General features: G+C 38.8%; 1 long non-coding RNA gene across 12 annotated transcripts in view; it reads left to right on the top strand.

Moving 5' to 3' along the window:
- Positions 1-435: 435 nt before the first annotated feature.
- LOC145435869 (uncharacterized) overlaps positions 436-26,868 on the top strand; it is a 284,669-nt gene continuing 258,236 nt past the window's right edge. Inside the window, exons 1-3 of one of the 12 annotated variants that reach the window (XR_013914084.1) lie at positions 436-542; positions 1,024-1,387; positions 1,440-1,654. This is a non-coding gene — a long non-coding RNA (uncharacterized LOC145435869). The other 11 variants (XR_013914079.1, XR_013914080.1, XR_013914083.1 and 8 more) reach the window with 11 other exon arrangements.

Below are 26,868 nucleotides of genomic sequence, written 5' to 3'. Positions count from 1 at the left end.
ACAGCAACTAGGCTACTACAGATCGAAGCGTCGCAGCCAAATATCAAAGAACACATAGGGAATCGCTAATAAAACTGCCGTAAATGAGCACAGTTGCTACACCGGTACTGGTGTACTACATATATTCCATCGTAAACAAGCGAGCACTTACAAAGTAACCCCACTTTTCCTTGCCATGTTTGCCCAATTTCTCAACATCAGATGAAAAACACGAATTACGATGCCAAGAGCCCGCGCGGCAAAACCCAGCGCCGTCGAACGAAAATCGCCGGACGCCGATGGCCGAATGCTCAAGCCGATCGTAAACCACATTACACAACAGCTTGAGGCTCGAGTCGACTTGAAGCAGTTTGCCTTTCTCTCTTCATCGAATACGAGAGAGTCGGATCGACGAGTCAGCTTTGAAGCTGACTTAAACCGTCATGTAAATGGGCCTATTGAGATTTGAGCAAAGGGTGATGCGAAGCTTGTTGTGCTTGAAGAAAGTGGACACGATCGTGGAAGATTCCTAGGAACGCTGAATGGGATACGCATCGTAAAAGGTACAGTACTACATAGTACTTGTTACCGTGAATATCTGCGACTGTGCAATGTGCACACCACTTTGATTTCATGATTGAAATATATTGAGATACTAGTCGACTTATATAGTGACCTGTGACACCACATACTCCGCCGCGGAGGAGTTGAAACTGTTGGCTTGTTTATGTCATTTTCGGGCCATAGCATAGAGATGTTTTCATCCACTGCAGGATTTGTTTGGCACACATGCCACCTCATATCCAGAGTGGAATTGGTGAGGATGAGGAACCTTTTGCTTCAATACATTGATAAAGTAAGTCATGAATCTCTGCTATATCATGTACAAGGCGGAGCCTTCATCACACAATGTACCAGTACCGGTACTTCAAAACATGTTACCATATATTTTTGTTTGGCTATTAGTCTTGGTAGTCTTTATAATGTCATGTCTAGGTTAGGAACTTTGCTTTATATAGCGACTTACTCATGAATTCTTTTTAGTGGAACTGCAAGATACTAGTTACACAGAAGGAATGAGGAAGATAAAAAGAAACAATTGGAAGTTTCGCCGGTGGTGGAATTAATTCACCTTTTCTTGCGACCGCTCGTGTCACTGCATGTCTCCTAAAGAAGAATTAGACCTCCAGCAGCAATTCTTTTCCATCGATTACCACTTCATCGTGATATCAAGAATGAATATACAGTTTGTTCCAATGTCGTTTTGGGAGTGTGAAGAAAATTTTGCGATATTTTAGCATCGGGTTGCTTTGCGATAGGTATGGGTGTACGTGAATTTACAAGCTGGTATGTATCCTGATTTGCAGGGACAGCATGTAAGTAGGTAGGTAGGTAGGTAGGTAGGTAGGTAGGTAGGTAGGTAGGTAGGTAGGTAGGTAGGTAGGTAGGTAGGTAGGTAGGCGGTCTCGGTCTCAAATGTACAGGAGAACATGTAGATTGGATATACCCGGAGGGGACTGTAACATTACAGTCTGTCGTGTAAAGTGAGATTACCGGACGAGTGTAAGTTGGATTTGCATTGACCAACGGTAATGTTAGATTACCACGAAATGTCTGGCTACCGTGCTTCCAAACATTTCGCGGTAAATCGAGGTTTTTATTTTTTACAGTGTAGGTTGTCTAGTTTGATACTCGAGCAATAGTCAGCTGACATATGTAAGCTCCAATCTACTCTGGTATCTTACATTTGCCATTCACTTGACTTGTAAATCGGGATTCCTAACTCCTCAAGTAATCCATGGTAACGGTATCATGCCGATGCCAGTATCACCACAATACACAAAGCTACCGAAAGTAGGCCTACAAAGAAAAGGCTGTTTCTCCTGATCGAAAGTGAGATACTTTCTCTACCTTGCCAAGTAATCATTGTTCACGTCATAAGGATGTTAAAAGTTCCGAAGATTTCTATTCCAAGTCCCAAAGCTTCTGTCAGATCAATAACTCGTGTTGATGGACTACTCTACGTTCTGAATCAACTTCGATTTCAAAATCTTCATGATTTGGCCAGCTATCCCTAATATCTTCATCTTTATCCAAATTATCGAGCGTCTAGGAGTTTCAGGTTGCACTGGATAAGCTGAATGGGGCATTGGACCTATGGCTGATACTAAATGTCATGTTTATTTTTCTTGCCATATCCTGCAGTTTGCATCAAATATATGTGTGAAATATCCTCGGATGAATGCATCCTCTATCCAAAAATGGGTGACAACAACGGCCTAGATCGATACCAGTACCTTTTTCATACATAATTCAATCGAGCCCTTGACTAACTTATGATGTGGCAAAAGTGTGGATTTTTATGTGATATGGAAAAGTAATATGGCTAAGTTCGTGAAAAATTCGTGGAAATTTGCATATTTTGGGCATATGTCGTAGAGCAAACAGTTGACGTGATAGAAGAAAACCAGTGGCATTTTTGGAATCAGCACGCCAAAATTAGCCTAAACCAAGTGCAAAATCAAAGTCAACAAATTTTTCGTTCAAAATTGTTGCCCAGTGTAATCAGACCATTTACCTATATCTTTCAAACTTCCGAATTTTATCTATAGTATACACATAGCGTCGGTACCTTACATCTTTAACTGCCCGACCTTGCTCGCAACTCGCGACGAATTTGAAAATTTCCGGATCATTTGTTTCCCATGTTGACGATATTTTTCTTAATTCTACCTCAGTAATGCATTGCAGTTTGCTTGTGAGAATTTTTCGATATTGGGATTCAATGCAGTAACCAGCAGACATGGGGTAATCGCGATTAGTAATCGTAATCGATTGCGACGATTACAGCATTTTCAAGTAATCGTAATCGCAATCGATTACATTCGAAAAAATCCCGAAGTAATCGTAATCGTAATCGACTACTTCCCACATTTAATCGATTTCTTTGTGAAAGAACGATTACTTTTTATTTGTACAAGGACTGTGACATAAACTGAACACTCGTGAACAAGGAAGAGTTATTATACCAGTTATTGAGAGCGTAAACGTCTGAATTTCAAATGCCACTGGTCATTATTACGTCAGAGGAAGCCTATTAGCTTTGCTCGTCTTTGCGCCAGGGCATGGTATGGTATGGTATGGTATGGAAGTAGGGTATGGTATGGATCGATATTTTGGTATGTAATATGGAACAATGCAAGTATGGTATGGAATGGAAGATTTGAATCTATGGTATGGAACGACATTTCCATACTTCCATACTTTGGTGTTTTCTACATGTTATCGTGATCTGTGCAAGCTTCATGAAGCGTACGTTGTTCGCTGTTCATGGAATACGATCGCTTTTGTTATGTGTGAACGTGAACTATCGAACGCTGTGTAGGATCAAGAGCACTTGGAATGATATGGTTTTGTGATGTAATAATGACAACAGTAACGATATTCTATTTGGTCTAGACATGATGTCTCCGAGCATCGTGTATCCTGTGACGCAATAATTGGTAATGTTGGCTACTCCAACTACCTCATTCCTTGAGTGACGAGAGCTTACAAGCAATCATGATGTAACGTACTTAATGCTCAATGTGATTGATATATAATTACATTTCTTCTGAACATTATCCGCACATTTATACTAATTAGATTTACATAACGAGCTATATCATTGGTCATATCGCAAACGCTCCCGCATCAGGATTATTTATCAGGGAGTGGAGTAGATCTAGTTTGAAATTCTCGCCACACTAACCCCAACCAAATACTGTACTAATAATCACGCAGATCGCTGCAGTATTGATCGCCTGCAGCTGGGATATTTTATGGGTGCGCCTATATTATAAATTATTTTGCAAGTATTTGCTTCAAACTTGCATGTGCCTCATGCCAATGTACCGGAAATGCGATGATATCTATATATGGAGCAGGGGCATGCAACTTCTCTAGTCGGCGGGCCGGGTATAGAAAAATTTGGTACTTGGCGGGTCGGATTGCTGAATGGATAAATTATTCGCCATATATACAAGGAATAAATCGTATTCATTGATTGTATTTTATCGACAGAAAGGCCACTTCAAAGCCATTTCTCGCCAATAATGAAAATACAATGAGGACTTGAGAACAGTATTGTCATACAAGCGCCGCCATGTCTGCTTCTCTCTGATCAACTAACTCACAGTGCAATCTTCAATCAAGATTTTAAAGCGTTTGATAAGCCTTCTTACTCAAAATGTACCAAGATATCAATTCATTAGGTTGCGTACATCGTAAATGTCGATAATGCAAGTCTTCTCGCTTCAAATGACTTATCCCTAACAGAGATGCCACTGGGATATTTCGGAAAAACCCAGATGTGGAGGCGAAATAAACCCAAAAAAACCCAGATCCTATATTTCACTCAAAAGACACGAGATAGATGTGAAAGTGGAGCCTGATAGTCGCCGAATACACTCATACAGTCATTGAAGCCTTTGATATTGAATTTACAACAGTTCATGATACACATTTGCTTGGTTAACACTGCGAATCGCACAAAAAACATGTTGTTTTCCTCTCGACACATCGCAATGAAACAATTGGGGCTCAGCGTGAATACTTAATGGTGTACCGGTACTAATTATATCATCGCGCTGCGAAAGTTCAATGCAATGCCATCTATTCCCTATTTCTAAGGATGATTTCATGTATTTTCAGCGACCTGATCGAACAGATTGAAAGTCGCTTTCGATTGATTAATCCTACGACAATCACTTTTATTTGGAATAATCACAGACCAATTTATAGTGGAAATAAATAACTGCCAAATAATGAAATTCAGGTTAGCCAACGCCTCTGATTAACTTGCTAGGGGTGCCCAACTAATTAACTCTCTCTCTGAGTGTCCCTGTTGGAACTATAAAGATACTCAGATTACAATAGGATTATATTAGTCGGCTCATCACCTTGTCTATTCATGTGCTTGTGCATACCATACAGTTACATGATATTTATCGATACATGCCGAATTGTTCACCAAGTGCCGAGTTCGCTACTGGCAATCGTCCTATATGAACATGACTTTCTGCGACCTGGAAGTTATACCGTTCAATGAAGCTCCATCGCATCAAGCCGAAGCCTCTTATTTTAGTAGTGAAATATATTCTCAACACTTTGTCGTTACAATAACAGCAAAATCCATCGACAATGGCGAACTGAAGTGCGTGGATTTTACGATATTGCGACCATACTAATCTAATAATTACTTTTTGAGCGCAAAACTGACCTGGCGAACTGGATGTTGAAAAAACCCCAGATTTCAAGGATAAAAACCCAGAAACCCAGGTGATGCTCAAAAAACCCAGATCTGGGTGGAAAAAACCAGGAGTGGCATCTCTGACCCCTAAGCTCCACTCTCGCGCAGTGCGCAGACCTATATAATAACATGCAGTCACTGAAATTTGATGTTTAGGCAAGCAGTTGGGAATCTCGGCAGATTAGGGCCGCGGACCACATGATCGTGTAAGACGGGAAACTGTCCGCCGGGCGGACCAAATCTCTTTGCGGGCCGTATGTTGCCAGTCCCCTTTGTGGACATTCCCAGATAACAATCTGCTGACTATCTCATTTTGCTCGCGGAAGCTGTCGAGTAGAAGTATACGGCACCTCACCACTGTGAACTAAACCTCACCAAAACAGACTCTGTAAAACTATTACCAGGATTTAAATTCGCATCATGGCTAGTTTAAGCAATATCGATATCCGAAATATCAATAATATAGGTGCTAGAAAAGGTACTATACTTATGATATTGAAGTATTTGAAAGTATGGAATATGTATCAAGTATGGTATGGAACAATGTTGGTATGGTATGGAAAATTGCAAGTATGGTATGGAGAGAGTAAGGCAAGTATGGAGTATGGAAAATTCTCGTTCCATACCATACCATACCATGCCCTGCTTTGCGCAAGAAGTGTCTACACATAGTAAATAGATATTCGATGTACGCTAGTGTGATTGTAAGAAAACCCACCGTGCTGTATATCGGGTTATCAATACATTTCAGACACCACTACCTTGCAACAGGATAATTAATCACCTCTCAGTCCAAGTTAAAATAGCAACTTTTGTATTGATGTTTGGTTCTGCTTAGTTAAACTATAGAATGTAATAGTTCTAATTCTACAGTTAAATGCAGTTTCACCGTGCTGCTTGGCGAGCAGTAGGCCTATATGGTACGAACGTACACTAGACAAAGGTTTGAAATTTTGTACTCGTCAAATAAAACATTACGGTTTCCACAACGAAGCATTAAAATCAACAGCTGCTGATATATATCATAACCGAGCCGTTGTTTTGCCGTTTTCGTAATGGAAGCTTGCATTACATTATCTGCATCAAGTTGAAGGCAGAATTTTATGTTCACTATCTCGTATTCTCATATTATTCTACTCAAAACGGGCGCAAATCGCTATTTCACAATTCTTTATTGAAGATTTGGACCTGCCGCCATAGCCATCGGCTTATATACCATGTTAGCGTGGGTTGTAGCTAGAATCAGGATAAAAACAGCAAAAGTTTCCCCCACCCAAACATTGGTCTTGGGCCCCCATAGAGTAGGCAATTTTGAAGTTGAAGATTGAATTTAATCAATAATATTGGTAATTGCATTATATTGCGTTTTTAATCCTATCTCAGCGCCCGATAGCCAGATTTACCTGAAGAGCAGGGGGCGCGCAATTCATAATTATAACATCTGGTATCTTGGAATAATTACTTTATTGTATGTTGTTAATTCGTGACCTCCGGTCTGTTATATAGCCAAAAGATATTGATAGTAGGGGCCCAAACATAGCAGACTAAAAGAAAAACTTGCGTGAGACGCACACACAAATTTTCATGTCTAATGCTCTGTGGGTGCCAGGGTGGCATTTGCATCGTGGGCTCCGATTGAAAGGAATAGACTGTTAGTCACGCCCACCCAGCGCGGCTATTGACAATGGACACATTATCTAAGTTTCGGCCAATGTCTTTCTTTAGTAGCGCACTTCGTGGAGTCTCATGTTGGCCAAAACTGCACATGTCTTTTGATGTGCCGAGGAGCGGTATTGACTGGCACCTAAATGCCTATTACTATGAATTATACAAGCCTTATTTCTTGAGAGGGAGACGTATGCATTTTGAAATCAAGCAATCTAGATACATTTAAATCGCAAAGCTCAAAGAGAATATCCAAGTTAATGAAATCTATCGCAAATACTCTTATAATTTATGTTGGCTTACGAAATACTTTGAGTACCCTCCAACCACGCTCCCAACTCTATTCGGGAATTTGGGGTGAGGCAGTTATGGAATGCAAAACGTTGTGTGCGATAAACTGTCCTTTATAAAATGGGCAATGGGTACATTATGACGTAACAAGGAAATGCACCATCTTTTGTAAAGACAGTTGTTATATCCAGGGTTGCCATACCGTCCTTATTTCTAAGATTTGTCCTTATTTTGAAAGGCCACGTCTTAGATAACTCAACTGTCCTTATTTCTAAGAAATGTCCTTATTTTCGAGTTGCGTCCTTATTTTGTCTTATTTTCAACCACTACAGAACTTCGATCATTTTCCTCTGGTATCTGTGATGCATATTATTCTAAAATTATACTTTGACGTCGAGATTTTATGACATCATGAATGAAAGGAACTCTCGTGACGGACAAACCATAAGATTTGACTTCTAAGTGTCGAAGCTATAGGACAGTGAGTGGTGGTATAGCAGTTTCGTCTGTACCAAGCTACAGCAGCGGACGTAATTTCAGAAGTACCAGGTTACCACTGTTTGGTCTGCAGCAGAATAAGCTAAAGTTGTGGGGAACACAGCATTTATTGCGTAGTGAAAAAGAGACGCAGTGCAGTCGACGCATTGGTAGTAAAAGCTATAAATCATTGACACATTTTTCTAAATTATATTGCACTTGCGCATATAGTATTAGCTACTAATAAGGCTAGATCTGATTAGTTAAAATGAGCAGGCGTAAAAACGTTTTTCGTGACGATTATGAGAGAGAATTCAAAGTTACCTAACCATAGTGTCCTGGTGTGGATACAGCGAGACTGAACGGCTCACTGCATTTGGGTTACGTCATACCTCCATTTGACCAAAGGCAAACTTACGGCCATTTTTGACCGGCTTGCCGAGCGCTAAATTCGATAAAACGGGTATCAATGGAAAGCTGCCGCTGTACTGACTACGAAAACATAAATTTTATTCGGCTCATTGTCCTGGAAACCCCCAAAATCAGCCTCGAAATTTGGATTGTGATCGATGTTTGGCATTGTGACGCAGCAATTTTGTCTGGTTACGAGAGTGAGGCTATGAAAGAGTCAGACACTATGATCTAACCAAGCTCGAAGGGCGAGTGTTTCGCACTTTGCAATATCTGTAATGTGCAATTGACCTGGAGGCCATAGGAAAAACCGCTATTTCCTCTCACATTGATACCCTAAACCACGAGAAGTGAGTCATGACGATTAATTTGAGCCAGTCGATGAATAATTTTTCCACAAGTCGATCAACACTAACGACCACAGACTATACAAGGCAGCTGCTGCAGATGGTACCTGGGCATTCCACACCGTTAAACACCAGCAATCATTCCTCACCAACGATTGCACATCGCAATTGTTCAAGTTTTCTTCGGCCAGGACCAGGACTACAAGCATTGTTACTGGAGTTCTTGCTACATACGCTCAAAAATGATGTTGTCTAAACTTGGTGTACTTAGTTGACGGCTCTAGTCACAACGAGGTGAAGAAGTTTGGTTTATCACCCTATGGGGTGGTGGGGGTGGGGGTTACCAAGGTTTTTTTTGGAGGGGGGGGCTGACGAAGTGCTGTTTCGGCCTTGAGTAAAGGGAGACCTAGAGCTGAGCTATCGTGAGGTCCATGAATCACTTTCCAATAACAAAGAGTTGATGACGCAGGTTATTTCTGGCAAAAAGAGTGGAATGTGATATGCCAGAGTAGTTATGTAGATCGCTCGTGATTCGCCATTGTTTCTCATGGCGGGGTCGCATGCTAACGCGAAAACCGGGGGTGGCATGCTAACGTTTTCGTCTTATGGCGGGGTGGCATGCTAACGTTTTCGTCTTATGGCGGGGTGGCATGCTAACGTTTTCGTCTTATGGCGGGGGTGGCATGCTAACGTTTTCGTCTTATGGCGGGGGTGGCATGCTAACGTTTTCGTCTTATGGCGGGGGTGACATGCTAACGTTTTCGTCTTATGGCGGGGGTGGCATGCTAACGTTTTCGTCTTATGGCGGGGTGACATGCTAACGTTTTCGTCTTATGGATGCGGTCGCATGATAACGCGAAACTCGTGATGGCATGCTAATGTTTTTTGGTATACGTGCGGCGACATGCTAACGACGATAAATGTGTCTGTCATGTATTCTTACGGGATCTGTGGCGACTCGCCATGTGTTCTTATGGGCGCGGTCGTGATTCGTACTTTCAGGCATCTCTCGCGCGGTGTTGAATATGTACGAGTCACCAACAATAACCGCACAAACGGAAACGTGGCTTGTTGTGAGGATTAAGCAGTGCGACCTATATTCCGAATGACCTGCGCGCTGAATTATTTCCCGGCCAGCCGCTACTATCGATTATTACACTAGACCAGTCAGTGTGAAATAGTTTGATCGTAAATTATGATATATGATGTCGTAGTTTAGTCGTGTCAAATGACCGATCGTGTTCTCTTTCGCTACTGATTGCTAGCTGAATATTACTTTCGGCTTATTCGCTGTTTCGCGCCTACAGAATAGTCTGCTGTTCACAACCGCAACTTCATCGCGATAGCACAATTTTCACACCTCGATCAGTAGAACAACACCGCACTAACCCAGTTGTCGAAACACATAGGTCATACATTTTACGTGAAATATTGTATTGTGGTATACAAATATGCAAACTATTCTTTCAATTCGACAAGTCTAGTTAACTGATCGATTTTCAAGCTGCCGACACAGTTTTTAACACGAGTGAGTTGATATTTCTTCCCGGATACGAGCGAGGCTTTGTTCCATTGATCCAACACCACCTCGCCAGTATCATCCTTCAACGTAAAACTGTATAATTTCAACTCCTTTCTGGCACCAGAATTAACCATCTTCTCCTCTCGAGAAACACAAGTAGCGGCGATCGAGACGTATTCATCTTTATTTCCGTATACCGATTCACAGGTCAATAATGGGTATTCTTCAGTCGTATGTCTCGATTTTCCATGTAAAGTTACTGACGAAGCCCGACCAAGTAATACAGCGGGTTTTCCAGTAAATTTATCAATTTGAACCCAACCGGATTTGACCATGAGTTTTTTTCGTTTGGGGAATGCTTTCTCAATGTTCCCGAACAAATCACGATTGAAACACGTGAAAGATATTTCTTCGTTATTGCCATCGATGAATATACCTTTGAGATATCGGCTAACGCCACCTCTTTTGGGTGATGAGACGAATTTGACGCCGACGTGAAAATTTGAAGCGGCTCCGACTTGCATACTGCTGACGCTGTTCGATGTCATATCGTTTGGTAAAGTGAGAGTCATCAACAAGGTTTGAAACCTTACAACTCGATCAGTGATTTTTTATTCAACTGTAAAATAAGTTAATATTTTGTAAGACACAACAATTATTGCTCGGGTAATGTGACATTGAGATTACCAAATTGTATATTGAGTATACGAGATTTGAATGTTTGACTAGTGATAGACTGAAAAATATCTCGCAAGAGAATCCATGTGTTATAATGCAGGCTATCGTTATACAAACAAACTCAATACGGAATACCTATTAACCAATTGGTCCACAACCCGAGATTCGAGTGTTCGATCAGTGCTCCATAAAAATTATTTTCATGCATACCAACTCTTGCGCTGTGGTGAAGGGTGTTATGATATGAGCAAAGTTTTAATAAACACCAATATCAGCACCCTGATTGAGAAAAAACTTGATTCGTATGTATGAAAAGTGTTTGATTGGGAATTTATCTATTTCTCACAATCCCGCCACTGTTTTGAGGACTGGTGTTATATGATTATTAAATAATATTTCACAAACTCAAGCCGCTGTTTTGAGGACTGGTGTTATCTGATTATTAAATAATATTTCACAAACTCAACCCTAATCGTAAGACTTGAGAGAAATCACGTATTCGCTTGATGATAACACGCATGCGACAAAAAACATCACCGCGATTTTGTAAACTGATCATACTAATCAGGGTATTTACCATCACGCTTCTAGAATAGGATTGACTACTAAAGGTAAATTAAGATAATCCAAAATGAAATATCTCAACTTTGACTTTGACTCTGAATTGAAATAGATTGACAAGCATAACTACCAACTTTCACCCACTCACATTTCGAAATTATACGCACATTGATTTGAAACAAGTAATGTAACATTACAACTCTATTCCCGATCCAGCTTTCCGTTTGTCAAAGAGACATTTTAACATCTTACCATACTCAAAAGAATTATTCACAACATTAACAAGTGTTAAAAATCTAGTTTCCACTTACTTGATTATATCAGTACAACTAGCAAACTTGAATTAATTCACCTGGTTGTATTCATATGACCGATAATTTTTATCCCACTGTAAAGGTTGTTATACTATTCTACAAGACAAAGTAATTATTCCTCGATATATTTTGGAAGACAAAAGTAATTTCTACTCGGTGTAGGTGGCTTGAGATTAACATACTATGTTTGAGTGTACGAGATTTGCAAGTCTGATCAACGTAGTTGGGAATTCGTTTCTTACAATCGAACGCAGGTGTTATATTAAAAATTATCATGATGTAAACATAAGGATTGACACATTGATTTGACACATGAGGTTTTGTAACGGTCTATCATGACTTAATTATTAAATTATTCACGATAATTAGACCCGGTGTTGTGATAAAGATTATTATGACAGCAACAAACTTTTCACTACCACGGTTATTACCATATTGAGTTATAAAACTATTCGTGTATGAAATGTTCTTGATTGGTAAATTATTCCACCTTGGTACAAATCACTCTGCGTATCGCGGATGTCAGAAAATATTTTACAAATGTAATTGTTTCCAGTTACCGAGACTAAAGATGACACAACAATTTCGTTTGGAATATCTTTACTGGACGCATCCTATTCTACTAGACTTGAGTAATACACAAAACTCATAGCGTTAACAAAATCACAATAGGCGCTACACAAAAATCTACAAAATGTGTTTGTATTGTTACTCAAAGTAGTGATCATAAATTATCATTTGAATAAGTAATTGTAATCATAAAACCAACTTGTGAAGGTCATTACCCTAACAAAAGAATATTACCGGAAATTAACTCTTTAAATCAAACCATAAGGAAATTTCACTCAGTCATCGGATTATGATATTAAACAGCGTCGCTTAATCGACGTAGATCGTTTTTCTAAATGCAAATCATACCTGACCAACAGAAAACAATTTTCACTCACCTTGTAATGAAACCAAGTGGTGGACCTTCGTTCAATATTTTGTTTGTGTCAAATACTTTGCAATAAACACATTTGAGTGGTTGAGCTTTACATCATCAAGCTGTCGTCTGTAAATCGAGATCACATCCGACTTGTAACTCTATCGTTTACCTAACCGAGTTGTATGCACAGTTTGATATTTTTTGTTATTTGGTAATTGCTGAATATACGACTTCGAAATACTGCGTTGATCGTAATTTCCATCATCGTAATAATCGAAGTACATTTGTGTCGAATTCGTAACAGCCGACTATGACATGATAAATTTTTGACAAGTTATGCTTGGAAGATTGGTTGTATATCACGAAAAATAATTACCGCTCATATTGATACTGTTATCCGTTGTTCGGTATTTTCAAACGAGTAAAATTTATTACTTGAGTCACTCCGCTTAATGCAAATGTAAACACAACCGTCTTTCAACATCACAAAAACATCGATACAAAGTATACAATCAAACGCAACAAGTTTTACTTTTGTAGGTTGTGTATGATTATCCTGCATAACTCATTTCTTACCAAAGCCATATGAAATATATTCATGTTACACGAAAATATTCCCATGCTACAAACCTATGCAATGATTGGTGGTGCTTTCAAAATGTTTCGATACCTCAAGAACTTTATTGTCTCAATGGATGTTCATGTATCTTAATAATCAAATAGTTCAACACAGAACTAATACGAACAGAAACATCAGAGTTGTTTACACAAAAGTTTGTATGTGTACAGTATGTGAATACCATGTGTAAGTCCAGCACAATTGTGGTATCCATCCGGGTTTAGTTAACACAATTTACGACACCGAGGTCACCTCATCTTTCGTTAGACAACAAACCAAGGCTTCAGGATATGTCCATGTCATACCAATAAATCAGCTACTCCAACAACAGAGTGCATATGTTTTCTAGTTACGGTGCTTACATCTTACACACAAATCAATCTACTTTGCTAACAAAAAGTGGTGAGTCATCATATGGTTGCCCTAGCAACAAAAACATACTATCATACAAAATGATCGTTATAGTCACCAACGGTACATCGTACAAGTAACAAGTCTCGAGAATCCAGTTATTCAAAAAACGTGAAAGTATTTCTACACCAAGTCGTTATGTTGACGGAAGCGTATATTGTAATATCATGATCGATTTGCATTCGTTGGTCACAAACTGTCACTACTCTAAATAATTCTTTTTCACTCAAAAACATACTTGTCACCATTCGTTTTCATCAAGCACGAGTTCAAGAAACTTACTACGACATGAATTTTTTATTTTTATGTTGTGTAAATAGGTAATAATTAATTCAAGTAACACTATATCAACATCATCGAGTTGTGCTAATAGATTTACATGTGGTCTTGTGGTTTTCGTCGGGACATACAGCACGAACTAACTGTAGACTCCTCTCTGTTGTACAGCTACTCGGTAATCGAAATGCATTAACATGTAAACAACGATCTTGTTTCGTCACACCAAAAATATGTTCACTGTCGCGATACTCCGCACAAGACGTGCATAGCCTTTACACACTCGTAATAGTATACCAACGGCTACCGACGACAACGTTTAACAATACCAACGACACTGAACCCACGACGTTTACCTATGTAAAATTACCACTTTCACTTGCCAGTCCATCGTTTACCTGACTAAACATATTATTTTCCTTTGGAGATCTGACGTTTACCCAGAGTAAGAAACCATTTTCACTTGTAAATATATTTTTTCCTCGGCTAACAAACCTTTTTTCACTTGGAAATATATTTTTTCCTGAGCAACAAACCTTTTTCACTTGGAAATATATTTTTTCTCTGGGTAACAAACCTTTTTCACTTGGAAATATATTTTTTCTTTGGGTAACAAACCTTTTTCACTTGGAAATATATTTTTTCTCTGGGTAACAAACCTTTTTCACTTGGAAATATTTTTTTCTTCTTGGTAACAATCCTTTTTCACTTGGAAATATATTTTTTCTCTGGGTAACAAACCTTTTTCAATTGGAAATATATTTTTTCTTTGGGTAACAAACCTTTTTCACTTGGAAATATTTTTTTTTCTGGGTAACAACCCTTTTTCACTTGGAAATATATTTTTTCTCTGGATAACAAACCTTTTTCACTTGGAAATACATTTTTTCCCTGGGTAACAATACCATTTTCGTTTTGAAAACTGACAACCACTCCGGCCAATTTGATAGTTTTGTATATTGTTACAACGGACAGTGACAAAATATACATCAACAACGACTCCGATACATTTGTGTAATCACATACTCACTTGTTCTGGTGCATCCCATCAAAATCGACGGTTAGCCACACACACACACACACACACACACACACACACACACACACACAATAACAATGCACTATTTCGATATGAATGCGATGTCCGGGTTCGTGCTTTAGATTTTCCAGAACCAATCCGTCTAAAGTTGTAATCCCCCCGCATTTGTTAACTGGTTGATACACGGATAACAATCTTCGTAAAATGTAGGAACGCATACTACCCATCGTGCTAACGATTCCAGGTTACTTGTGATTAATTTCCTTGCTCACCCTATACAGATTATACGTACAGCGATATGTAGCGGTAATCGGTTTGGTCAATACATATCGCCCCATTCAGTATGGAATTACAAGCCCAATACAGGTCAGTTCATAACCGGATCCGGATATTCAATGCAAAGCGATAAAGCAGAACCAATGACCAAATGTAATTAAACATGTAGATTCACAACCCTTGATTTTTTTTCGTGAAAAATGACAATACATATCGAATATATATTTTACGATGGTTCAACCTTACCAAGTATTCACGTAAATGTGGTTTATGACATTACATACAATGTATCAGTGTATCAATGTTGGGTGTTTATGCACACATCGGTATGACCCATAGACAACATCATCATACCCTCCAGGACTTCGTTATTGCATCGTGAGGTCAATAAAATCAATCGGTGGCATAGACGACAGAAGGCTTGGAGATCCAATGTAAAATTCAGACAAACAAACGGATATATTTGTCCATCTTGGTTATTCACTCAACTACCATTGGTGCTCTCGATACAGCGAACGGTACAGTATGCAACGCATATCATTAGAGTGATATATCCACAGGTAAATATGGGGCCTGGCCACAATAATTGTATCGAGATATAACCCAGATTACTATCCGTTCACTGATTCACTCGATGGTTTTAGCAACTTGTAACAACACAAGATAGATACGACTGGAATTACTAATATTCATAATGTTTATGATAAGTGTCGTTACCGATCGTTCACTAAGTCGATATGAATATTCGAAAAATCGGATATCACTACTCTCAACACCGGTGATTCGGTTTAAGTTTAAAATCGATTTGATAATGTAATCCAAGGTGTGTTTCTGTGGGATCTGCTAACCTTTACGAGAGAGTGCTGTCTCTTTGACACATGAAACAATTATTATCAACCACACCTTGCGTGCATCGATTTGTCGGCGTCGTACAATTATTGTGGCCAGGCCCCCATATTTACCTGTGGATATATCACTCTAATGATATGCGTTGCATACTGTACCGTTCGCTGTATCGAGAGCACCAATGGTAGTTGAGTGAATAACCAAGATGGACAAATATATCCGTTTGTTTGTCTGAATTTTACATTGGATCTCCAAGCCTTCTGTCGTCTATGCCACCGATTGATTTTATTGACCTCACGATGCAATAACGAAGTCCTGGAGGGTATGATGATGTTGTCTATGGGTCATACCGATGTGTGCATAAACACCCAACATTGATACACTGATACATTGTATGTAATGTCATAAACCACATTTACGTGAATACTTGGTAAGGTTGAACCATCGTAAAATATATATTCGATATGTATTGTCATTTTTCACGAAAAAAAATCAAGGGTTGTGAATCTACATGTTTAATTACATTTGGTCATTGGTTCTGCTTTATCGCTTTGCATTGAATATCCGGATCCGGTTATGAACTGACCTGTATTGGGCTTGTAATTCCATACTGAATGGGGCGATATGTATTGACCAAATCGATTACCGCTACATATCGCTGTACGTATAATCTGTATAGGGTGAGCAACGAAATTAATCACAAGTAACCTGGAATCGTTAGCACGATGGGTAGTATGCGTTCCTACATTTTACGAAGATTGTTATCCGTGTATCAACCAGTTAACAAATGCGGGGGGATTACAACTTTAGACGGATTGGTTCTGGAAAATCTAAAGCACGAACCCGGACATCGCATTCATATCGAAATAGTGCATTGTTATTGTGTGTGTGTGTGTGTGTGTGTGTGTGTGTGTGTGGCTAACCGTCGATTTTGATGGGATGCACCAGAACAAGTGAGTATGCGATTACACAAATGTATCGGAGTCGTTGTTGATGTATATTTTGTCACTGTCCGTTGTAACAATATACAAAACTATCAAATTGGCCGGAGTGGTTGTCAGTTTTCAAAACGAAAATGATATTGTTACCCAGGGAAAAAATGTATTTCCAAGTGAAAAAGGTTTGTTATCCAGAGAAAAAATATATTTCCAAGTGAAAAAGGGTTGTTACCCAGAAAAAAAAATATTTCCAAGTGAAAAAGGTTTGTTACCCAAAGAAAAAATATATTTCCAAGTGAAAAAGGTTTGTTACCCAGAGAAAAAATATATTTCCAAGTGAAAAAGGATTGTTACCAAGAAGAAAAAAATATTTCCAAGTGAAAAAGGTTTGTTACCCAGAGAAAAAATATATTTCCAAGTGAAAAAGGTTTGTTACCCAAAGAAAAAATATATTTACAAGTGAAAAAGGTTTGTTACCCAGAGAAAAAATATATTTCCAAGTGAAAAAGGTTTGTTGCTCAGGAAAAAATATATTTCCAAGTGAAAAAAGGTTTGTTAGCCGAGGAAAAAATATATTTACAAGTGAAAATGGTTTCTTACTCTGGGTAAACGTCAGATCTCCAAAGGAAAATAATATGTTTAGTCAGGTAAACGATGGACTGGCAAGTGAAAGTGGTAATTTTACATAGGTAAACGTCGTGGGTTCAGTGTCGTTGGTATTGTTAAACGTTGTCGTCGGTAGCCGTTGGTATACTATTACGAGTGTGAAAAGGCTATGCACGTCTTGTGCGGAGTATCGCGACAGTGAACATATTTTTGGTGTGACGAAACAAGATCGTTGTTTACATGTTAATGCATTTCGATTACCGAGTAGCTGTACAACAGAGAGGAGTCTACAGTTAGTTCGTGCTGTATGTCCCGACGAAAACCACAAGACCACATGTAAATCTATTAGCACAACTCGATGATGTTGATATAGTGTTACTTGAATTAATTATTACCTATTTACACAACATAAAAATAAAAAATTCATGTCGTAGTAAGTTTCTTGAACTCGTGCTTGATGAAAACGAATGGTGACAAGTATGTTTTTGAGTGAAAAAGAATTATTTAGAGTAGTGACAGTTTGTGACCAACGAATGCAAATCGATCATGATATTACAATATACGCTTTCGTCAACATAACGACTTGGTGTAGAAATACTTTCACGTTTTTTGAATAACTGGATTCTCGAGACTTGTTACTTGTACGATGTACCGTTGGTGACTATAACGATCATTTTGTATGATAGTATGTTTTTGTTGCTAGGGCAACCATATGATGACTCACCACTTTTTGTTAGCAAGGTAGATTGATTTGTGTGTAAGATGTAAGCACCGTAACTAGAAAACATATGCACTCTGTTGTTGGAGTAGCTGATTTATTGGTATGACATGGACATATCCTGAAGCCTTGGTTTGTTGTCTAACGAAAGATGAGGTGACCTCGGTGTCGTAAATTGTGTTAACTAAACCCGGATGGATACCACAATTGTGCTGGACTTACACATGGTATTCACATACTGTACACATACAAACTTTTGTGTAAACAACTCTGATGTTTCTGTTCGTATTAGTTCTGTGTTGAACTATTTGAATATTAAGATACATGAACATCCATTGAGACAATAAAGTTCTTGAGGTATCGAAACATTTTGAAAGCACCACCAATCATTGCATAGGTTTGTAGCATGGGAATATTTTCGTGTAACATGAATATATTTCATATGGCTTTGGTAAGAAATGAGTTATGCAGGATAATCATACACAACCTACAAAAGTAAAACTTGTTGCGTTTGATTGTATACTTTGTATCGATGTTTTTGTGATGTTGAAAGACGGTTGTGTTTACATTTGCATTAAGCGGAGTAACTCAAGTAATAAATTTTACTCGTTTGAAAATACCGAACAACGGATAACAGTATCAATATGAGCGGTAATTATTTTTCGTGATATACAACCAATCTTCCAAGCATAACTTGTCAAAAATTTATCATGTCATAGTCGGCTGTTACGAATTCGACACAAATGTACTTCGATTATTACGATGATGGAAATTACGATCAACGCAGTATTTCGAAGTCGTATATTCAGCAATTACCAAATAACAAAAAATATCAAACTGTGCATACAACTCGGTTAGGTAAACGATAGAGTTACAAGTCGGATGTGATCTCGATTTACAGACGACAGCTTGATGATGTAAAGCTCAACCACTCAAATGTGTTTATTGCAAAGTATTTGACACAAACAAAATATTGAACGAAGGTCCACCACTTGGTTTCATTACAAGGTGAGTGAAAATTGTTTTCTGTTGGTCAGGTATGATTTGCATTTAGAAAAACGATCTACGTCGATTAAGCGACGCTGTTTAATATCATAATCCGATGACTGAGTGAAATTTCCTTATGGTTTGATTTAAAGAGTTAATTTCCGGTAATATTCTTTTGTTATGGTAATGACCTTCACAAGTTTGGTTTTATGATTACAATTACTTATTCAAATGATAATTTATGATCACTACTTTGAGTAACAATACAAACACATTTTGTAGATTTTTGTGTAGCGCCTATTGTGATTTTGTTAACGCTATGAGTTTTGTGTATTACTCAAGTCTAGTAGAATAGGATGCGTCCAGTAAAGATATTCCAAACGAAATTGTTGTGTCATCTTTAGTCTCGGTAACTGGAAACAATTACATTTGTAAAATATTTTCTGACATCCGCGATACGCAGAGTGATTTGTACCAAGGTGGAATAATTTACCAATCAAAAACATTTCATACACGAATAGTTTTATAACTCAATATGGTAATAACCGTGGTAGTGAAAAGTTTGTTGCTGTCATAATAATCTTTACCACAACACCGGGTCTAATTATCGTGAATAATTTAATAATTAAGTCATGATAGACCGTTACAAAACCTCATATGTCAAATCAATGTGTCAATCCTTATGTTTACATCATGATAATTTTTAATATAACACCTGCGTTCGATTGTAAGAAACGAATTCCCAACTACGTTGATCAGACTTGCAAATCTCGTACACTCAAACATAGTATGTTAATCTCAAGCCACCTACACCGAGTAGAAATTACTTTTGTCTTCCAAAATATATCGAGGAATAATTACTTTGTCTTGTAGAATAGTATAACAACCTTTACAGTGGGATAAAAATTATCGGTCATATGAATACAACCAGATGAATTAATTCAAGTTTGCTAGTTGTACTGATATAATCAAGTAAGTGGAAACTAGATTTTTAACACTTGTTAATGTTGTGAATAATTCTTTTGAGTATGGTAAGATGTTAAAATGTCTCTTTGACAAACGGAAAGCTGGATCGGGAATAGAGTTGTAATGTTACATTACTTGTTTCAAATCAATGTGCGTATAATTTCGAAATGTGAGTGGGTGAAAGTTGGTAGTTATGCTTGTCAATCTATTTCAATTCAGAGTCAAAGTCAAAGTTGAGATATTTCATTTTGGATTATCTTAATTTACCTTTAGTAGTCAATCCTATTCTAGAAGCGTGATGGTAAATACCCTGATTAGTATGATCAGTTTACAAAATCGCGGTGATGTTTTTTGTCGCATGCGTGTTATCATCAAGCGAATACGTGATTTCTCTCAAGTCTTACGATTAGGGTTGAGTTTGTGAAATATTATTTAATAATCAGATAACACCAGTCCTCAAAACAGCGGCTTGAGTTTGTGAAATATTATTTAATAATCATATAACACCAGTCCTCAAAACAGTGGCGGGATTGTGAGAAATAGATAAATTCCCAATCAAACACTTTTCATACATACGAATCAAGTTTTTTCTCAATCAGGGTGCTGATATTGGTGTTTATTAAAACTTTGCTCATATCATAACACCCTTCACCACAGCGCAAGAGTTGGTATGCATGAAAATAATTTTTATGGAGCACTGATCGAACACTCGAATCTCGGGTTGTGGACCAATTGGTTAATAGGTATTCCGTATTGAGTTTGTTTGTATAACGATAGCCTGCATTATAACACATGGATTCTCTTGCGAGATATTTTTCAGTCTATCACTAGTCAAACATTCAAATCTCGTATACTCAATATACAATTTGGTAATCTCAATGTCACATTACCCGAGCAATAATTGTTGTGTCTTACAAAATATTAACTTATTTTACAGTTGAATAAAAAATCACTGATCGAGTTGTAAGGTTTCAAACCTTGTTGATGACTCTCACTTTACCAAACGATATGACATCGAACAGCGTCAGCAGTATGCAAGTCGGAGCCGCTTCAAATTTTCACGTCGGCGTCAAATTCGTCTCATCACCCAAAAGAGGTGGCGTTAGCCGATATCTCAAAGGTATATTCATCGATGGCAATAACGAAGAAATATCTTTCACGTGTTTCAATCGTGATTTGTTCGGGAACATTGAGAAAGCATTCACCAAACGAAAAAAACTCATGGTCAAATCCGGTTGGGTTCAAATTGATAAATTTACTGGAAAACCCGCTGTATTACTTGGTCGGGCTTCGTCAGTAACTTTACATGGAAAATCGAGACATACGACTGAAGAATACCCATTATTGACCTGTGAATCGGTATACGGAAATAAAGATGAATACGTCTCGATCGCCGCTACTTGTGTTTCTCGAGAGGAGAAGATGGTTAATTCTGGTGCCAGAAAGGAGTTGAAATTATACAGTTTTACGTTGAAGGATGATACTGGCGAGGTGGTGTTGGATCAATGGAACAAAGCCTCGCTCGTATCCGGGAAGAAATATCAACTCACTCGTGTTAAAAACTGTGTCGGCAGCTTGAAAATCGATCAGTTAACTAGACTTGTCGAATTGAAAGAATAGTTTGCATATTTGTATACCACAATACAATATTTCACGTAAAATGTATGACCTATGTGTTTCGACAACTGGGTTAGTGCGGTGTTGTTCTACTGATCGAGGTGTGAAAATTGTGCTATCGCGATGAAGTTGCGGTTGTGAACAGCAGACTATTCTGTAGGCGCGAAACAGCGAATAAGCCGAAAGTAATATTCAGCTAGCAATCAGTAGCGAAAGAGAACACGATCGGTCATTTGACACGACTAAACTACGACATCATATATCATAATTTACGATCAAACTATTTCACACTGACTGGTCTAGTGTAATAATCGATAGTAGCGGCTGGCCGGGAAATAATTCAGCGCGCAGGTCATTCGGAATATAGGTCGCACTGCTTAATCCTCACAACAAGCCACGTTTCCGTTTGTGCGGTTATTGTTGGTGACTCGTACATATTCAACACCGCGCGAGAGATGCCTGAAAGTACGAATCACGACCGCGCCCATAAGAACACATGGCGAGTCGCCACAGATCCCGTAAGAATACATGACAGACACATTTATCGTCGTTAGCATGTCGCCGCACGTATACCAAAAAACATTAGCATGCCACCACGAGTTTCGCGTTATCATGCGACCGCATCCATAAGACGAAAACGTTAGCATGTCACCCCGCCATAAGACGAAAACGTTAGCATGCCACCCCCGCCATAAGACGAAAACGTTAGCATGTCACCCCCGCCATAAGACGAAAACGTTAGCATGCCACCCCCGCCATAAGACGAAAACGTTAGCATGCCACCCCCGCCATAAGACGAAAACGTTATAGCATGCCACCCCGCCATAAGACGAAAACGTTAGCATGCCACCCCGCCATAAGACGAAAACGTTAGCATGCCACCCCCGGTTTTCGCGTTAGCATGCGACCCCGCCATAAGAAACAATGGCGAATCACGAGCGATCTACATAACTACTTGCCAGCCTCGTATAAATACAAAGTATATACAAAAACGCTTTTTCATGCTAATATAATTTTTGGACTGTCCTTATTTTTGGGTCCATGTCGATGGCAACCCTGGTTATATCATTAGGCCTTTTCAGCGCAATCCATGTATTGTCTTCCAATACAACTACTGCGATGCAAAATAATTGTAATCGTGATTACTTTTCCAATGTAATCGTAATCGTAATCGACTACTTCCTGATTTTGCTGTAATCGTAATCGTAATCGTAATCGCGTGATTCAGAAGCAATTGTAATCGCAATCGATTACATTCATGAAGTAATCACCCCATGTCTGGTAACCAGCCGAGTCGAGGCCATGCTCTTACCAAACACCGAAGTAACCAAACAGGAAGACATTTTTCAACACTGGAAATTTAAAATCCAGTCCTGGTACGGATCCGGTCAACAATGAGCATCCGGATCCTATCCTATACATTTCAGAAAAACGTCCGGGTTTCTTTCCGGTTAGAATCCGAAATCCCGAACCGGCAAACCTCTAGTAATTATATGAAGAGTCAAGTGGTGTATCCCTCAATTACTCTAATGTAAAATCGTACGCATCCCAAAGATATCATGATCATGCCATTAGGAAAGGCAATCATCATCTCATTAATGTATTGAAATGCTGGTTGTGAAGTGTACTGTACACGTACGAGCTAAATCACTTACTTCAACGCAGTAGTTACGAAACCACTTACAGGATTTATAAAACTAAAATTGCATCTCATTCCTGCAATTGCCTGGGTGATCAATGACCTTGGAATTACGGCTTACCAGCATCAGCAATGCACCTGATCATGTGGTGACGATTTTATCCAGACCGTAGTCTATATAGACGAATAAGGAGCATAATTCTCCCACTTCAAACCGGTTTTCTGTATGCACTGGTAGCGAATTGCCTACTCCTTGTAGACCAACTGATAGATTTTGAAAAGTACGTAATTAGATACAAGGGAGATGCTGTTGTCTTGGTGTGCTGCTAGGTTAACATAGCTTGGTCATTGATTTCTGAGTACGCAGTACGCAGGCACGAAATTTCCTTTTTTTAGAAAACTCAAGCAGTGTATTGGTTGGCATTTTTGCATTCCCGTTGGCATATTTGTATTCCATTTCGTACAGGCAGGTGATTTGATCACACACCTGGGGTTAGAAAAATGGGGTAGCCTTACTTGGGACAAAAGTGTGGTCGCACAGGCTCGGCAAATTTTGTGGGGGCTGCAAGTTTTTTTTACTTTCACGCGTAATTTGAAAACGTGAATGGAAGATAGCGTAGCGCAAGTTACCGAAAAGTAGTTGGTCAAAAGTTTTATGTTTGAGCATTTAGTTCTGATCGTGCCGATGGTTTTTCTCATATTTTAAATCTGTCAAATCTACTTACTTGAGATCAACATGACAATTAAATATGACGTATAGAACAGGGGTTCCCAAACTTTTAATCGTCGCGACCAAAAATTTCGATTAGAAAATTTTACGCGCCCCCGCTCAATTTGGCGTGCTGATTACTGAATAGACTCTAACAGGGGTGGGCAAACTATGGCTGGCGGTCCGCCTGCGGCCCGGAACACCGTTTTGTGCGGTCCGCGAACGCCTCAAGAAAATATAATGCGTACTAAAATGTATTTTTTGCAGCCACATGGCCATACCTTTCTCAGGGATTTCTAGAAATCTCTGACCCTCCTAAATATATTTCCTCACGGCAATGATAAGTTATAGTCTTATTATGATGTTTATTTTATTGCTGACATAGTAGCCTGATCTCAAGGCCTACGCATTTTCAAAGGTTTCAGTTGGTAAACATCACAGAAATTCAAAACGGAAACTCGTATCATGAGTGCGTTCTAAAATAGGTCAATCCAGCAATTTTATTACTTTTAATACTGTATTTGCGACACCTATTCGCGCGCGTGTTAGGTATAGATATGTCCTCAATATGTGTAAAAGTATTTTATATTTATTTTTATATATTGTTGAAGCGTATATTTAAGGTATCTTGGTTATGATGCTCTCAGCATTACCTGTCCTGGCGGTAAACCAAAAGTAGAATCAGCAAATCGACGAACAGATCGTTTCTCACAGATTAAAATTTACATCCTCTTTTACTAATTGACACTGCAACCTTTCATTCCAAATTTTACCAAATTGCTTACTGAGGACGACAAGCTTAAACATCTTGTCAATGTTTCTGAAGCGTGTGCAATATTATTTCATTAATTTTGAATATATACAATAGGGTTGTCAAAATTTGGAAAATCTTGAAAATGCTCCGTTGTAATGTCTCATTCTATGGATCATTGATTAAAAAAAACAATGGGCTAAAAAGAAGGTCACAGGAAAGCCGTTAAGATTTCGTGCGAAGCGTTTGAACGTAGCTGCCGAAGAATGGGCGTGCCACCGACCATAGACCGACGAGAAGACTATTAATCACGAAACCACGGCTCTTGATTGGCTAATCAGCCATGGTTCAATGATCACGTCAGCAGCAGCTTGCGCATCAGGTGATCAATGAGTCTGCTACCGGCGGCGATTCTGGAAGCGCATTGTAGGTATGTTGGCAGATAATGATTTAGGATTAATTCAGGGCATGGTGAGGTACGAAATACATGACAAACAAACAACAGCTGGCTCACAAAAACGTCCTTTATTATGAAGGAAACCGCTGTATCCTACATGTATTGTTTTCATCGAGCGAAAGCAAAGGCGCTTATGTAAGTGGCGAACGAATTCCTAGTTGCAGAAGGGATATATCATCATTCAATACAAATCTTAACAATAGCACTATAATTTGTGTGATCTTATTAAGCATCTGATTAGTGCCATGCATAACCCGTTGAATCGGCCGATCCTCAGAGATCTCAAAACTTCAACTATGTACTACAACCTGAGCCCAGTAATATCACACAGCTTGTAGTATCATTATTAAGCTTTATATGTGCAGTCCATAATGATAAATCCATCCATAAACTAGAAATTCGTCGCCACTTGCCTAAGCGCCTTTGCTTTCCCTCGATGAAAACGAGGCATATAGGCTGCAGCGGTTTCCTTCACAATAAAGCGGGCATGCTTTAGACGTTTTTTGTGAAGCAGCTGTTGCTTGCTCATCACGTATTTCGTACCTCAACATACCCTGAATTAACCCTAAAACATTATCCGTCAACCTACCCACAATGCGCTGTGGTGATCATTGAAGCATAGCCTATTAGCCAATCAAGAGCCGTGGTTGTGAGATTACTAGTCTTCTCGCCGTTCTACGGTCGGTGACATGCCCATTCTTCGGCAGCTACTTTCAGACGCTTTGCACGAAATCTAAACGGCTTTCCTGTGAGCTTCTTTTAGGCCCATTGTCGTTTTTTTTATCAATAATCTATAGTATAAGACATTACAACTACGGATTTGTAATATTTTCCAAATTTTGGACAACCCTAATATACATAGATATTATCTCCATAATTCCCTGGTCCCTATGTAAATACATAAAAATATTGCACTTTAGCTAATAATAAAAATTTAAGATAGTGCGGCATGCCAATGGATTCAGATGTTGAATGCGGCCCGCGTGCTGAAAAGTTTGCCCATCCCTGAAGCACCTTCTCTCAAGCCTACCCACGGCCCATGGGAGAAAAAGGGCTATTTGCGCAGTATTACCAATCATGCGATCATGAACTCGTCAACCTCCATCATACAGTACTACAGCAACGTGCGTAGGACTTGTGGAACGATTTCTATCCGTATCAAATCGAAGTAGTCAATTACTGCTGCGGAAAATTCCGCGTCACCTGAAATACTGATAACGACCTATAATAGGCTTACCATATTTTTGAAATCTAAAAAGAGGACACTTTTTCAGAAATTTGAGACTTGCAAAACCGGAGAAGAATTCTCAAAATTCGGTGAACTTTTCCCACTTTGTGATCGGTTGACTAAAAAAAAGGTCAACTTTCTCGCTCAGAGCCCAAAATACCGTTTCTTCCTCCACATTGCCGGGTGATTGACTAAAAAAAAGTCATCTTTTCGCTCAGAGCTCAAAATACCGTTTGAGCGTCACTGCTGTGCTAATTTACGGCATATCACTCACATTTTGCTCTAAATATGACCTAAATTTTCAAAAAAGAGGACAAAATCT

This window comes from Botryllus schlosseri, chromosome 3, assembly GCF_051294905.1.
Source record: "Botryllus schlosseri isolate E-star chromosome 3, Bs_hap1, whole genome shotgun sequence".
Taxonomy (NCBI): domain Eukaryota; kingdom Metazoa; phylum Chordata; class Ascidiacea; order Stolidobranchia; family Styelidae; genus Botryllus; species Botryllus schlosseri.
Note: the sequence above shows the minus strand (reverse complement) of the source record. Positions and strands in the feature narration are given on the sequence as shown.